This window comes from Typopeltis vanoorti, chromosome 2 (genome assembly GCF_054136105.1).
Source record: "Typopeltis vanoorti isolate ZY-2024b chromosome 2, IOZ_Tvanoo_1.0, whole genome shotgun sequence".
NCBI lineage: Eukaryota > Metazoa > Arthropoda > Arachnida > Uropygi > Thelyphonidae > Typopeltis > Typopeltis vanoorti.
The window spans coordinates 22976817-22994274 of record NC_143550.1 but is presented as its reverse complement, the minus strand read 5'-3'; the positions used below and the strand labels follow the sequence as shown (position 1 = coordinate 22994274).

At 36.6% G+C, this 17458-nt stretch overlaps 1 protein-coding gene across 3 annotated transcripts in view; it reads left to right on the top strand.

The window, feature by feature from the left end:
* LOC150108872 (uncharacterized) overlaps nucleotides 1–17458 on the top strand; it is a 222416-nt gene that overhangs the window by 14430 nt on the left and 190528 nt on the right. For 2 of the 3 annotated variants that reach the window (XM_090403956.1, XM_090403964.1), the window contains exon 2: nucleotides 17247–17334. The exons of the other annotated variant lie outside the window; for it this stretch is intronic. The gene's annotated coding sequence lies outside the window, so the exon portion shown is untranslated. The remainder of the gene's footprint in view (nucleotides 1–17246; nucleotides 17335–17458) is intronic. 3 annotated transcript variants of the gene reach the window in all.

Genomic DNA, 17458 nt, shown 5'->3' with positions numbered 1-17458 from the left:
TACACAAATATTCTAATTTCCTCTTCTCTAAAATCTTCAAGTATATTTGAGCTTTATTCTGATTCATTTACAGTATATATTTTCATCAAATACATTATTCTTTCACCTATTATTGGATTGGCAAATAAGTTCTTTCGGTTTTTCAGAGTGGAATTAAACACATTTTATTTAATATATATAATACATAGTAGTCAGTTATATATTGACCCTCTTTATCAATGACCTCTTGCCATCTGTCCACCAACTTCATTATGCCACGTTCATAAAACTTCTGAGGTTTACTGGCAAAAAACTGATCCAGATGTCTTTTGACAGCCTCCTCATTAGTGAAGGTTTTCCTGTTCAGAGCAACAATCGGAATAGGTGGTAATCGGAAGGTGCCAGGTCTGGTTATTTACGCATATGGCTTTGTGAAACTGGCAAGTGAGATGTACAATCACAATCTCCAGAAACAAATGATGAAAATCTTAACATGTAAAAGTTCATTGCATAAAAGGCACGAACTGTATTCCAAGTCTTCCTTTTTTAAAAAATGCAAAAGTAATTTGTTATAATGAAGTGAGGGAAAATTATCATCCTACTGCACCAAATATGACAAGACTGCATGTTCTCTCAACACATCACAACACAAATGGAGCTGTATCCAAGGTTTTATTAGAGAGCAGTTGTGACATGTGAAAATCTTGATCCATTAGAGAAAACCCATTTCACTTTGCATCATCTTCTAGCATGAGAAGCTCTGCTGATACTTCGAGGACTATTAGAGCGGCTATGACAATAATATCTTCGTGGTGAACGGGGACCTTGAATCTTCTATTTCCTCCATAACTACCGCCACCACCCTACCAACTACAGGTCAATGTCCAGACTGGAAAGCCAATCCAAGGCCTCATCCGTCACCTTGTGGATGTCCTGTAGACCACCACCGTGAAATTGGTGCCTTGGGCAGCCGTTCACAATACGAGTAATCATCTGAGCCACTGGAGAACAATCCCAATAAGGGTGATCTGACAGCCCCCATTTATGTAGTAGGTAGCCACATCTGCCCTGGTTAGTTCTGATCCTGTTGAATGATGACCAAATCTTCCTAGGAAGAGCAAATCCAGGCTGCAGAGCACAGGGATCCTCTACCAGGAAGCCATTTGTTGGGAGATTGTTGGACCAGTATTCTCTCCACATGTCAGGTGTGGATAGCAGGGTAGCTGAAGAGAGTTTGTCTGTGGACCAGAGAGGCTTTCTAGATTTTAGGCGAAGACTAGGTGGATTTATAAGAGTCTGGTGCATGGGTAGGAAGACTAGGTGGATTTATAAGAGTCTGGTGCATAGGGTAGGAGTGGGTTGCTCATTGCTTTATTAAATTCTTTAAATGAGGCTTGTCTTCTCCATATGTTTGGTGGAGCAATGTTAGATAGGACATGGGAGCAGGGTGCTTCTCAATGTCCCACTAATTGTGTGCATGGTAGAGTTTAGCTGGGTGTCTATAATGTTAGTGTGTGCACTTCTTTCCCAGACAGGGGCACAATATTCTACTGCAGAGAATGTGAAGGCTAGTGCAGACGACCTTAGGACTTCTGCACTACAACCCCAAGTTGTTCCAGCAAGCCTTGAAACGATATTGTTTCTCGTTTTAATTTTGTTGGACAGGTTTGTGATGTGCCTTTTATAGGTTAGGCTTCTGTCCAGGTTCACTCCAAGATATTTTGGGTGGGGCTTGTGTTCAACCATTTTTCCACAGAAAGAAAGGTTGTGGTGTCAATTCGTCTCTGCATTGTTCAGGTGGAATACTGTGGACACAGTTTTTGTTGGATTTGGCTTCAAGTACCACTGCTTGAAGTACTCTTCCAGGATGTTCAGGTCTGTGTTCAAGGTTGATTCCAGGTTGGCAAAGGAGGTAGATTGATGTAGGATCGCTAGGTCATCAGTGTACATGTACTTGCTTGAGCTGGTGTGTGGTAAGTTGTACATGTAGATGTTAAAAAGTAAAGGGGATAACACAGAGCCCTGAGGTAGACCGTTGTGAAGGAATCTGCTCTTGCTCTTTTTTCTGCCAATATGGACCCGAATCTTTCTGTTGGAGAGAATGGATTCAAAAAGCTGGAAAGTTTTTTTTGCATCTTATAATATTTCCTAGCTTTAGGAGGAGGAATCCAGACTGTGTCATAAGCTGATGTTAGGTCAATGAAAGTGGCTCGAGATTTAAGTTTCTTCTGGAAGCCTGCTTCAATCTGTGTTGCCAGGACGTGGTTATGGCAGCTTCTTCCTGACCTGAAGCTAGCTTGTTCAATCAGGAGTGCTCTTTCGATGAGTGGTGAAATTCTTTTAAGGAGAATTCTTTCAAAGAGCTTCAAGGTGGAGCAAAGCAAGGAGATGGGTCGTAGATTTTTCACATCATTTGGATCTTTCCCTGGTTTGGGCATGGCAATTTGCTATCCACCACAGATTTGGTAATTTACCAGTCATAATTTCTGAGAAAAGGGCGGCCAGCCATGTTTAGCCTTGTTGACCGCAATGTTTTAAAAACTCGGGGAGGATACCATCCACTCCTGCAGCCTTGCCATTCTTGGTGAGTACAGGCTACCTCTTCCCGAGATACTGGGTATCCAAGTTCAGGAAGCTCTGGGTCCCATCTTCAGGATTTGTCTGATGGAAGATTGTACAGCAATTTTCCTGATAGAGCTGGGATGTATCTTGGAGGTTTTCAATAAATGATTAGCCATTTGATCAGGAGTTATATCTGTTGTTTTGCATGTTGTTGGTTCTGCTCCACCTAATTTTCTCAGAAGTGACCAGCTTTTCTGGCTAGATGTGGTGAAATAGAGTTCATGGATGGTTGAGATCCATCTTTCCTTTCTGTTTTTATCCAGGGTTGCTATGAGCTCCTTAGCAACAGTTGGGTCTTCTGTTTCCTTGTATTTGGCTAAAGGTTCCTCAGTTTCTCTACTCCAGCATGGAATATATTGTTTTCTGTAGCCTCTAGGAATAAGGCTTTGGCTGCAGTTTTGATTTGTTTAACAAATCTAGGATAGCAATTAGGAGTGGGTGGAATTGCTCTAATGGTTTGCTCGATTTGTTTCTGAAATGCATTCCAGTTGGACCTGGAAAGGTTCCATCTAACGATTGGTGTTTCACTGATGACTGGGATTGATGTGCCTGTCTCTATTAATGTAGGACAATGCTAACTATTAGGGAATCTGTTGAGGATGGTTCTGGTTGTTGGCAGAGGGTGGTCTTCAGAGTCTTTAGTGACTAAACATAGATCTGGGATGTAGGTTCCGTTCTATCTGGCTGAGTGGAGAGTGCCCTCCTGCTTGGCATCGTAAATTAAATACAGGTTATATGTATCTGTCCAGTTAACTAGATTATTACCGTCCTAGTTATTAGAGGAATAGTCCCACATGGTGTGATGAGAGTTGAAGTCACCAACATAGATAGCAGGATGAGGTGGTGGCCAGTCCATCTGATCAGGCCAGGATTGTGATGGTGGTTTGTAGACATTGTAGATGGTGATATTTCGAACTTTAATGCCTATGGAGTATTCTGTATCAGGTACACATTGGGTTATGTCCTTGAGGCCAAGCCGGATGTAGGTTGGCAGGCCATGCTTGGGATGGCAGTTATAAGACACGAGAATTAGGCCTGGGATCTTTAGTGTATTGAGAGCTGTGTCAAGCACACGGGTTTCCTGAAGAGCCAAGACATCAATTGCTGTCTTTTGGCTATTTTGCCAATGACTTTGGCTTTGGATTTAGATGGTCCTATGTTTTGGGAACATTTCTTGAGAGAGTGTTGTTTAGGGGACTGTAACTTATTTTTCGAAGCTTGCCCTCCACCCCAACAAGCAACATGATCCTTGTTATTTCGGGTGACGATCGAGCCGGTATGGAGATTTTTAAGTTTTGAATTCATCATGGTTGCTGCAAGTGGTCCAGGAGGCTTGGTACCCTTGGACGCATTATTTGAGAAATTACCTTCATATTACCTGTGATTCATCTCTGGGGCTTTTTGTCTGAATGCACCAACAGTGTACCACAAGGTAACACCACAGGCAGGGGGGGCATGGGAAGGCTGTTTCAAACCCACCCCCAAGAGTTCAGAGAATTCCACAACAATCTGAATAAGTGGTAATTGGAAGGTGCCAGGTCTGGTTAATACATCCCAGCTAAGACGTAACAGTTTACTCCGGGTTGTTAACGATGTGTGGGGTCTGGCATTGTCGTAGCAAAAGACAACTCCTTTCCGATTTGCCAATTCAGGACGTTTTGTGCTAATTGCACGGGCCAGTCACGTAAATTGTGAGCAATAGACGGTCGAATCAATCGTTCTGCCTGACCGCACCTCGTAGTGGACAACACCTTTATAATCCCACCACACAGAGAGCGTAATCTTCTTTGGGTGCAATCTCGCTTTCGAGGTTGTTTGCGGTGGTTCGCTCTTGTGTCCCCCATGATCTTTTACGTACTATGTTATCGTACATGACCCATTTTTCATCTCCCGTAATCATCCATTTCAAAAATGGGTCGTTTTTGTTGACGACATTGCAGCGAATCACAGATGGATATGCGAGCAGTCATATTGGCCTCAGTCAATTTATGCGGCACTCAAACATTGAGTTTTGAAACATATCCCAGCTTGTGCAAATGGTTTTCAATGCTTGTAGATATGTTCAGTACTGCAGCAATCTCCTGCACTGTTTGTGACGGATTTTCTTCACACGATGAAATCCTTCACAACACTCGAATCAACCTCAGTTGGGCGACCGGCGCGAGGCGCATACGCATTCTGTTAAGGCATCATCCTGATATATGCCGCATATTTTTTTTTATGAGCCTCCCCAGCTTGTTTGCCTTTTTTGAAATAAAAAAGCAAAATATGCTGGTAATGTACGTTATTTCCTTCCACACATGCAACTGAAGTAGGACGAACGAAAATTCACCGAAAGGTTATGTGAAATGTCACCTTTCAACTGCGCAATATTGTTGCGCAACAATAGCGACAGGTGAAGAGGTGTAAACTTGTACTAACGCATGAACCAAACGAACTTATTTGCCAACCCAATAGATTTTTTTTCCAATATATGAATAGCTCTCTATATGCACATTATCTGAATACCATTATGTTTTCATTTTTGTTAACAAGATATTGCAGCATCATCCCCTTTTCCAAATGCATTCCTGCTGTAGAGTAGCTCTTTTAACAAGTCAATCAGTACTTCACTATTAGATGCTCACTTTACTGAATGCAGCTACTTGAAGCTCAGGATTTTATTTGTAACATGTCTACTACGTTTTCCAATTTTTTCCATTCTTTTTGGCAAATTCTGGTATAGTACACTCACACTTCATAGAACCTAGTCTGGCAGACTGCCAAGAATAGTCAATTCATGTTGAAGGGGAGAAAGAAATAAAGGACGTACAAATTGGTTACCAACACACGAAATCACGTGCTTTATACATAAAATTTTCCAACTGCTTTACAAGCAAAATAGTTTCTACTTTAAAAACTACAATGTTCATAAAAGTAAAGTTAATTTTCCTACATGTAATAATAAGCAAATCATTCCACAAGAATTATCGGTATGAATTCTCCTTCTTCTGACATGTGTCAAAGGGTCTTTTATCTGTGGGCGTACAGTAAAAGGTACTGTTTTATTTTCAGCAACAAAGGAAACATTTTTAATACAATTTAAAACTGATTCGATTATGTGCAGTATGGTGTGTTGATATAAGAACTGGCACATCTTTCTAATATTGCTCTAAGTCCATTATTTTTTCACAGTATGTTACCTGCTCCATCTTTTCCAATGCTAACTAATCAATTAGCAGTTCATTCCATGACAAGAATTATTTATTTGTTCCACCCTTTTTTATATTAAAGTATCCTGCAAATGTTGAGATTTGCAGAGGAATTATGGTATAAATGCATCTTTCAGTTTCTGATTTTTATCTATGTACCTCGTATAATGGACAAGTTTCTCATTTGAAATATCTGTAGAAGCATCTAGAGCAGGGGTTCCCCAACCTTTTTGTCCCCCGTACCCCCATGGCTTTTAGTAAATTATTCGTTACCCCCTATTCATATAATCATATAAGAAATAAATTTTTAAGTTTACCATACAGATTCAAAGAATATAAGAAATAAACAGTAATTAAGTTTACATAAAAGCTTTATTCGGGAAATAAATCAGTTACATTATCATAAAATTGTAAAATCTTTATTAAACTGCAGTAAAATCGACTAGTGAGATCCTTGATTCTGTTTCTTATCCACCAACAGTTTTATTCTTGGTACAGTTTTTGAAATAGATGCCCGCTGTTGTGTCCCAATTTATGATTTTTAATCTATCTAATATTTTCCTCTCATCTATGTTCTACTATTATCTATGCTCGAGATATCACCAAAATTTTTACTAATATCTAAGTTATTTCTCCCCTTAGTATCCCTAATATTTGTATTATACTGCGCCTTTTGGGATATTTAGTTTAAGATATTATATGCAAAAACAAGGAGAAAGAACTAAAATATGTCAGAAAGTGTAACTATGTTGCAGTCGCGACACTTTATCTCGTTTCTTAACACATCAGTTTCCCGCGTGATTAGGTTCGTAATTTTTCAAGTGGTGCATTGGACAGCAATTTCAGATAACTTTTATCATTGGACAAAAGGTTTATTAAATTCCTTAACATGGTACAATTCAAATTTTAGTTATTACTCAATTCAATGCTATACTAAATATTTACAAACTGACATTAGCTTATCATAAATAATTAAGCTATGATTCTATAATGGGTATTACGATCATGCCGCCATACACATTCAACACATAACTTCATATGACATGGACATATAAGATTAATTCACACTATTTAACTATCCAAACTTAAGTAGCTTAACTAAACCATTTACTGCACTAACACATAACTGTGACATTTAAACTTTCTTATACAATATAATAGACATGCAAAATTCTCAGGACACTTAATTACTCATATAACATTAACACTAGTCAGCCTACTTTCAATATATTCTGTCAGATACTAAAGTCCTAGTATTGTTTTCTTGCTCACTTCAACAGTTTAGTATTAGAATAATGATAACTAATACAGACGAATCTTAGTTAACACGCGATATAATTTACAGTACCTTTCTTTCCTGAGTTTTCCATATGGGCCTCTATCTTTTTCTGATTTGAAGTATCCTGGTATAACCTCTCCGATAATCTGCTTCTCCTATGTTCCCTTTTGAATTGAACTATGCCTACGCGGTCTTTACCTTTCGTTATTCAGGACACACTTTGAATCGTCTAAATAACGGCCGTGCAACTCGCGACGTGGTTATCGATTTCTTTACAGCTTTCCCTTTTTTCGTGGTTGTCACTGAAGTTGAAACACAAAGAATATGCTTTCTTTTCCTCGACTATATGGCATTCTTCGCTTCTTACATAGGAAATACGGAACCGAAATTCCGCTCACTTTTGTTTCAGTGTTGTGACGACGGAGATATAACTCCAATCTCACCACTCAGGAAAACACCGTGAAACCCATACGAAGGAGCTCACGAAGAACTCTCCTGGAACAGAACCAAAAACCAAAAGCCAAAAAGGTCTAAAAGACCTGTGGGGGGGGGGGTTTCCAATCCTTTTATACTTGCTCTCCTAACGGCACCTTCTATAACTTCCTTTCTCCTCCCCCTACTTGATTTTACTTCACCGACCAATTAGGGTGGCGTTTTTCTGCCAAACGTCCTTTGGTCGGCGAGCCCGTAACGATGTCTTAATCCGGGAATCTGCCCTGAGCGATAGTCTGTTGTTTTTCTTTTGCTAGCCTCTAACTTATATCCTCTTTACAAAATTTCTCTATGAACTTACTTAATATTTTAATCTCTAGCCTTTCACATACCATCTCTTATGACTAATCCTTTTCTGTCTTATTTAGTTAAATTTTCTCTTTTATATCATATTACAACATTAATATATTCTTTCTTTTTGTTAGTTAGTTCAACAAACACCTTTATTTTTTTATATATTTTATTGGATGCAAGAATATTTCTTTTTCTTTTAATTAATTTATCTATTATCTTTTATGCAGGGTTTTTAATTTATTTATTCTTCATGTTACACCATGATAGCTGAGAATTCTACATTCTTAAGATATCAGGTGTAACACCTGCATATCATGTTCAGCCTCCAGTTTGTTTCTTTTATGGACTTGATTGAAAACAGAACTGAGAATCCTGATTCACATGAATAAGTTGTTATAAATGGAATTATAGCCATGTAAGCACGTTTGGTGATAACGGGATATGCTTCTTCAAGTTACACCAAAAATTTTGTAACTTGATTGATTGGAATTCAATTAGCTCGTTTTTTACTGGGTCGTTGTCACTGATTTTTTCTAAATCAATATGAAAAGGGTTACGTATCCAGACTTCATTCATTTGGTCTGGAGGAATTATTCTTGCAAGTGCCTCTTTCAAAGCTTTTAAATGTAATATAATGCTATCACAAACTTCCTGTTTTAGTTCATATGCCATATCTGAAGTGATTTCATCAAGAGATTTGAAATTGGCAAAGTTACCCAACTCCACCCTTCTTCCCCATATGATCTGCTCCAAATAGATTCTACTTATTCCCATGAAAGGCCATTTGAATCAAAAAAATCATTCCCCAAATTCATAATCTCTACTGCCTTTGTTGTTTGTTTCAAGGGTTTACAAAAAAGTTTTACAAAAAAAAAAAAGGGTTTACAAAAAATTGCGCAGTTAGAGACATTAGTTGATTCATCCAACTGTAAACTAATTCTTGCTGGACTTTTCTTGATTTCTCCACTTCCTGTACACGTATGTCTTCTGACATTTCTCGAATCCGATCACAAATTTTATTATTTGATAACGGTATTTGTGCAATTTTCTCTTTTGCTTCTTTACCACAATTCAACTCAACCATGTTCATAGCACACAGCTTCACTAATGTCTCAGCAATTGTATGTGGTTTCTTTTCTTTGGCGACCCTCAATGCGACGTGATAACTGGCCTCCAGTGCTGGCTTCTTCGAAGTAATAAATCCATGGTCATGAAGGGTGATATTCTTACCAAATCATGCTCGTTTTATTCTAAACGAGCATTACTGAATCGTTAGAATGTTCGGGATGAACATTCTGAAGATGCTCTCTCAATTTTGATGGCTTCATACTGCCATTGCTGAATATCTTGGAGCAAATGAAGTGGCTTTTGCACACCTTCTTTTTCAAGCACAAAAGTAAAACCATATTGCATATGAATCTTGGTAACAATGTTTCTTTGGCGTGGTTATTCCTTGGATCTGCAAAAATAATATTTTTTTGTATATAAATCCTGATCTAACCTTTAATTTTAAAAATAAGCTAAAAAATAAATAATATTTTAATATATTTAAATCTTGATCTATAATATCATTTTTAGAATAAGCTAAAAATAAAAAGCTACTTACAATTAGATTAAAATTTAGTCTGCAAAAGTAATTTAGCTAAACTATGTTTATCACTAAAACGTGTTTACTGTGAGCATGTCGAAATGAAGCAGTCAGAGTGTGTATCAATCAGTACGTCACACACATGCGCAGGAGGTGCAGATGCTGCGTAGCGAACCTCGAGTGAGCGCTGATCTGGCAATTTCACTAGCCATCTTGAATCTTAACTGAGCATTTTGAGTTATCGGACCCTGCAGTGAGAAAAAGTCTATGCAACCTCACTGTGTCCGTGTCCAAAAAGAGACCTGAAATGTTGCTGGTGTGGCTGACAGACAGTACCAACATGGAATATCCTGGAAATGTTGATAACATAACTATTTTTGGAATATATTAATAGCATAATATACTTATTTACCTGCTATTCACTGTAGCCCCCCCCCCCCGGGGGTTCGGGTACCCCAGATTGGGAACCCTTGATCTAGAGGAAGATTCACTTTACCGGAATCTGATTTCCTAATTAATTCTTGTTTAATAATGTCAGCAGTAACTAATATGTCATTTTGATAATAGCTAAATTAATAAGTTAATTCCTTTATAATTATAATATGCTATCTCCTGGATGAAAATAAAACTTCTTTATCAAATTCACTGGCAACAGCTGTTATCAAATAACTTGACAGTGAATGAGGATGTTTAAAAATGAAAAAAAAGTAAATTATGCAAACAAAATAATTTATTATTATAATTACCACCCTAAGACCCCATGGAGTCAAAGGCTCATCTTGAAGGGCCCTTTATCGTATACACAGTTCATCATACCATTCCTTAAAAACATTCAGATTCTCTGCAGACATTACACTCTTAGGAAAGGCATTCCAATCATTCACGACTCTGCATGTGAAAAACCTGCTTTGCACTCCCTTGTTCACACCTTCCTTATACAGTTTCCAGAGATGACCTCTTCTTCTCCCCTGATCTCCCACTGTTTTCTGTAGAACCTCTCCAACATTGATCCTATAACAACCCCTTACTAACTTGTAGGTCTCTATCATATCTCCCTTCTTCCTCTTATCCACTAGACTGTAAATTGCATCTTCACCATGTTTCCTCATACTCAACATTCCACAGAACAGAAACTACCTTAGTCAGTCACCTCTGGATTCTCTCCAATATCCTTTTTGTCCTTTTGAAAACTAGGTGACCAAATCTGTGCATAATAGTCCATGTATGGTCTAATCATTGACTTGTACAATGGAACAAGAATCTCCTTACTTCTACAACTGTCCCCCGCATCATTCCCAGAATTTGTCGTGTTGTCCTTACAATTTTGGCAACGTGTCCTCTAGATTTTAGATCCTTATCCACCATCACCTCAAGATTGTTTATTTCCTCCACCTCCAATAATATATCCCCACCAAGTGTAAATTCTACATCCCATCTTTGTTTCCCAAATTTCATTATCATCATAAAATTCCTGACATGTACCCTGAAGGGGTGTACAGGATATTATGATAGTACTACATGAAGAACTTATAGAATTACTAACTTCCTAACAACAATTTTCTTCCAAATCAATCAGTTATCTGTCACGACTCCAACATTATCAGATCTTATATTTCTCTCTTCTAAGGCACTTTTTACTATATCAATCCACCTATATCTTGGTCTTCCTCTGGGTCTTTTTCCTTCCAACTTGGCAGAGAATACTAGTTTTGCTAATCTTTCCTCTCCCATTCTGCTTAAGTGACCATACCACCTGAGATGAGCTCTGCTAACACATTCCTGGATGCTAACAATGTTAAGTTCTTTCCTAATATCCTCATTTTTTAATATGATATTACATTTGATGCCATCTGTTCATGCCCCTAATCTTTCTCAGGACTCTCATATCTGTGGTCAAGTCAAGTGTTTTATTTCTAACCCAGCTCTCAGATCCAGTTAAAGTAAAATTGGTTTGAAAACTGTCTTGTATACAGCTAATTTAGTGTTTTGACTAATTTCTGTCAACCTTTAAAGGGATGCAGAGAATCGACCAGGGTTTCTGACAATGTCCAATCCTCACCATCTCCTGGTGCACCCCGTTAGGTTGGGTACTGAATGGGCACCTGGATACTGAATGAACAAGGATGGGATGGCAATTTGTGATTTAGCTGACAAAATTGTATTCTTATTGGCTTAAACCACAAGTCAAATGATGGTTTCCCAAATTTTAAGACCTTAAATCATGATTTGCTGCATACCTGCTAGATATGCAAACCATATATTTTCAGTATATTTAGAACCTGGCTGAAAATTCACTTGCCACCTGTCTCTGATTACTTGCCTGTGGCAAGTGGACAAGTAGATTTCTGGAGTCCTGTTTATTACACAGAACTGTCTGGTGCAGCATGATAAAATAGATCTGTTTCATCAACTGAATTTTTGAAAAGATTGGCAGTTTTGTCGATTTCCATTTTTTGGCACTTCTTTCTTTTGTTGATTTATTCTTCCTACTCTTTAACAGTGAGCTTCTTACGTGTACACCTCATCCAGTGACAATAGAGAACATTAATTGAGGGCCTCCTCATTTGGATCCTTACCTTCATGCTTTAATTTATTTTATTATTATTATTATTTTTTTTTTTTTTGAAGGTCCCTCTTGTCTTTTGTACAGTACCTAACTTCAAGTTTCTCTTGCTGCTGTATGAGATATGAGAGTGTAGATTTTGGCACTCTAATTATTTGAGACTAGTATCCAATCAGGAAAACCTTATTCATCAGAATGGTTTAAAAGTGTTGGTAGGATTCCCAAAATTTGTAAAAATCTGTTCAGTGATATCCTTGTCAAAGCAACAAAAAACTCAGAGCAAGTAGGTCCTATAAAACCTTAAACTAAACTGTCTAGCAATTAATCCACTTTCAAACGAATAAATCTCCAAAGAATCAACCCTTGAATGGTCCTTCCATGATTGACTTCTGGTACAGTATCATATAATTGTACTCTCTCTGTGCCTAGTGTGGGAGTTGAACATGAAATCAAAGATGGCACTGGCACTCATAAAGCATATAAATGTATCAGGATATTTAATTTGCATTCTGAAGGATGTTGGTTGAAGGATAAGAAAGCAATTTAAAAGATCAAGAAAGAATTGGGCATTCTATATCAGAAAGTAAAGCATAAGTATTGCAACATCACCTAATGAAAATCCCCTTATGCTGAGAAACTAATAAAGATTACTATCTGACCTTCTCACAGTTACATCATTCCTGAATTCTGTGATTTAGTCTGCCTTTTCATTAGAATGCATGGTCTTGTAATGTGTGTCTTCAGAAAGTACATGGAAAATTCTTTGGTGGAAAAAATAATGATATGGGCACCATAGAGAAGCCTCCAGACACCCAAATATAAAAATGGATACCTCCTGTATTCACAAAAGGATCAATAATTATTAAGATATCAAATATCCTTGGCATAATTATGTTCTAAACATTTTTTCCCGAGGATGAAGAAATTGTAGACATATTCAGCAGTCCTTCAAAACATCAATTAAAATGGGAACGTATGGAATCAAAATCAGGATTTTGATGCACCCACCAAACATCCATATCTCATTCCTACCAATTCTTCCCCAATACCAACATAGAGGCAGTTGCTCTCTCTCTCCCCCCCCCCCTCTCCCTCCTGCTTGGTGTAGATATTTCACAGGATGACCTTGATGATCCCATTTTGCTGTCCATAACACTCCCTAGGTTTAGTGCAAATACTAATGTCAGGAGGATTGTTGAGTACATTATCAGCAATAAGCTCTTCTTCTTTAACATTGGAAATGACATCTTTATTATTATTATTATTATTACTAATAATAATCTTCCCTAACATTTGCTACTGTCATCTTAACCAGCAGTTCTCTATCCCTGTTCCTACTGCATAAATGGGAAGTGTCAAACATGGGAAAAAAAACACTATCACAGGGGGAAAATAAATCACAATCACCTGCTCTTTTAGCAAAAGCAGTGAATCATGTTAGCATTTATAATACAGCCACATGTAATATCCTAAACTTAGTTTCCACCTTTTATCAACTTAGTCATGGCAGAATGCAAAAAAGCAGCGGCAAGGCTCATAACAAAGCTTTGAGCATCTTCTTCAGATGCCTAATTGCGGAACTATCCTATGTCCAAGATATAATCTGGCTTTAATTTCCTATGGGCTTAAATATAGCGTTGAGGAAATCAAAAATGTTTAAGAATATAGCAACAGATAACAAGAAGTGAATAAACTGGAAGATCGAAAACTAATAAGAAATAAAGAATAAATTCCATTTTCCTGGCTGTCTTCTTCAGTATTTAGTTCTCTTGTATTTCACAGTAAGACACCTTCTGTGGTTTTCATTTCTTACCATTTAACTACTAGTAATATTCTCTTAACAGTATATTTCAATTCTTTTCCAGGCTTCTCTTCTTCTCTAGTGTTAGCTGGAAAAGACATGCTCCAAATGTCTTTATAATTTTTGTATATCATTATTCATCTTGTTTGTAATGAGTAATCTCTTTTTTTTTTTTAAATACATTTTATTATTATTATTATTTTTTTTAATGCAGCAATTCTTTGTATTTCAAACTTATACCTTCCATCTTCTTGAATAGTTCCTTCCAGATATACGAATGACTTTACTTTTTATTTTATGTTGAATGTTCAAAATTAAATAGAGTTAAGAATATTGAATATTTGCAACATATATATTAATGTTTGGAAGAACATTTATATTAAGTCCGTAATCAAATAAAACATCATCTTTCCAAAATCTATTTTAACCATGTTCATTCTCAGCTAATATAGCTATATCATCAGCATAGCATATCTCATGTATCTGCAATGCACTTAGCTACCCCCCCCCCACAATTTATTTTCATTTTATTTTCTGTATACAGTTTGTAAAGTAAGGGTCATAAGATAAAGCTCAATTTGTCTTACACCTTTCTATATTTTCTGCAGTTCCTTCATTTTTCTGTATTCATATCTCTATTTTTTGGTTTGGCTTATTTAGAAACATATTCTATATTACTTTCTTTTATCTCTCCAGTTAATATCAATTTCCTGTTGTATTTGAAAAAGCCTGATTCATTGTACATTAATGAATGTGCCTTTTCCAAATCTGTTAAAGGTGATGCATGTAGATATGTAGATATATTTGCTTCTGTTTTTTGGTCTGTTATTGCTGTAGTTCCTTTTCCATTCTGGAATCCCAACTGGTTCTCATCTAAATAGCATTCGGTTTTTTATTTATTTATTTATTTTTTACCATATTTAGTATAATCTTTGAAATGTGGATGGAGTAAACTTAGTGTTTGAAAAGTTTTATAGTCTGTTGAATTCCCTTTCTAGGATATTGTTACCACCAAACTTTCATAGAAATCATGCGATTTTCACTCTTCATAAATTAACCTAATCACTTTAAATAACTTCTTGTGTTTCATCTCCTCTCCCAGATTTTTAAAAAAAAATTCAGCTGGTATCATCTGTTCCAAGAATTTTCCAGTTAAGTAATTAATTGCTCTTACTACTTGTCCATGCTAGAGATAGATTTACTTGGAAACCAGTTTGAAGAAAGGCTTAGAAAAAGTTCTTCTAGTCAGCAAGCAGAATCGAACATAGAACATTCTTCCCCCAGCATTGTGTCGTTTCAGGATATTTCATAATCTGAACTAAATAATAACTAAAAATTTTAATTATGACTTCATATGTTTCACTAACGTTAAATTGACATCTTCAGGAATTAATACATTGGTATCATATACATGCAAGCACACTTCAGTAACAAAAATGGAACAGAAGAGATAAAGCTGGCCTAAAGTCCGATAATTGCACCACCTATTGGCTTTGGTTGGGTGTTCTTGGCCGTTGGGTTGAATGTATTCAAGATAAGGGTTTATCTTGCATACATTCTAGTATGCAAGATACATATGAGAGGCAGTTTGATACAACCACATTTGTTTAGGTTGGGATAATGGGTAAGGGCTGCAGCAGGTTTGAGAGGCTTTTCCTCAAATGTCTGATCTTTTAATTAATTTTTCTATTATCTGACCATGCAGTCTTTCTTTCCTCATCTTAACTATGTATTCTTTTGTTTCAATTTATTTAAATATAAAGAGCCAATAGGCTTCATTTCGGCAATATAAACATTATTTAAATTAAGGGAATATTAAATCCCACATTGTTTTAAAACCGAATAAGAAACTCAAAGATTGGAATCAGAGAATTTCATGCCAAATATAGTATAGTATAGTAAACTATAAAAGTATTGGCGACTATTAGCATGAGCTAATGCATGTAGTCCAAGTGCGTAGTGCAAACTCGGGCAACTCGTAGCAAAGGTGGTAAAGTTCTGATCGCTATTCTTGGTATTTTCCATAATGTAAAATAAATTTCCTAGGAAATGTATGCTGTTATTGTATTATGGTGGGAGGTCACTACCCAGACCGGTTTCAGCCTTTATTGAGGCTTCATCAGTGAGTAATCAGATCAAATTAATACCAAAGGGTATATCGAAAAGAACTCTTATACTCTGCTATAAGAGTTGTCAAAAAGGTGCACCCATTAAGTTACTTAAATATAAAGAGCCAGTAGGCTTCATTTCGGCGATATAAACATTATTTAAATTAAGAGGATATTAAAGCATACATTTCCTAGGAAATGTGTTTTACATTATGGAAAATACCAAGAATAGCGATCAGAACTTGACCACCATTGCTACGTGCGAGTTTGTACTACGTACTTGGACTACGTGCATTAGCTCACGCTAATAGTCGACAATACTTTTATAGTTTACTATACTATATTTGGCATGAAACTCTCTGATTCCAATCTTTGAGTTTCTTATTCAGTTTTAAAACAATGTGGGATTTAATATCCCCTTAATTTAAATAATGTTTATATTGCCGAAATGAAGCCTATTGGCTCTTTATATTTAAGTAACTTAATGGGTGCACCTTTTTGACAACTCATATAGCAGAGTATATAAGTTCTTTTCGCTATACCCTTTGGTATTAATTTGGTCTAGCTACTCGCTGATGAAGCCTCAATAAAGGCTGAAACCGGTCTGGGTAGCAGCCTCCCACCATAATGCAATAACAGCATACATTTCCTAGGAAATGTGTTTTACATTATGGAAAATACCAAGAATCACGATCAGAACTTTACCAGCTTTGCTATGAGTTGTCCGAGTTTGTACTATGTACTTGGACTACGTGCATTAGCTCACGCTAGTAGTCGCCGATACTTTTATAGTTTACTATACTATATTCGGTGTGAAACTCTCTGATTCCAATCTTTGGGATTTAATATTCCCTTAGTTTAAATTTATTTTTTATATTTGAGTTCTTCGGTAAGTAATTCAATATTTCATCTTTCTTCTTTTCCTTATTCTACAATTTTTAATGTTTTATTTTATATTTTCAATAATGAGTGAGTGGTTGCTCTCTATTTCAGCTGCTGGATAGTTGTAACATAACTAGTTGGTTTCTGTATCACTTCTCAATTAGTATGTAGTCCACTGAATATCATTCAACACCCCTTAGTGATTTCCATGTATAGCATCTTTGTTTTGATACTTAAAAAAGTGTTACCAGTTATAAAGTGATGTTCTTTACACAAATCTAACAGGCTTTCTCTTGATGCATTCTTTCTGCCTAGTCGAATTTGTCCAGTTGCTTCACATTGACTGGCTTCTCTAACCATTGCATTAAAATCTCTCATAATTAAATAATTTTTATGATGTTATTCGTTCCTCTTGCTCATATACCTCTTCTATTTCATGATCTTCAGAGTCACTTGTTGGCACCAATACTTGAATTATGACAAGATCCACTGAGGTTGCTTTTAAGGTTATCAACAGCATTCTGTCGTTTAGGTGGTAAGTATTTTTCACTTTCTTTTCCCAATCTTTTTTTAGTATCAAACCCATGTCATTTTGTCCTTTCTCTTTTCTGCTATAGATGATGCTATAATTTCTACTCCAGTAATCACCACTTCCCTTT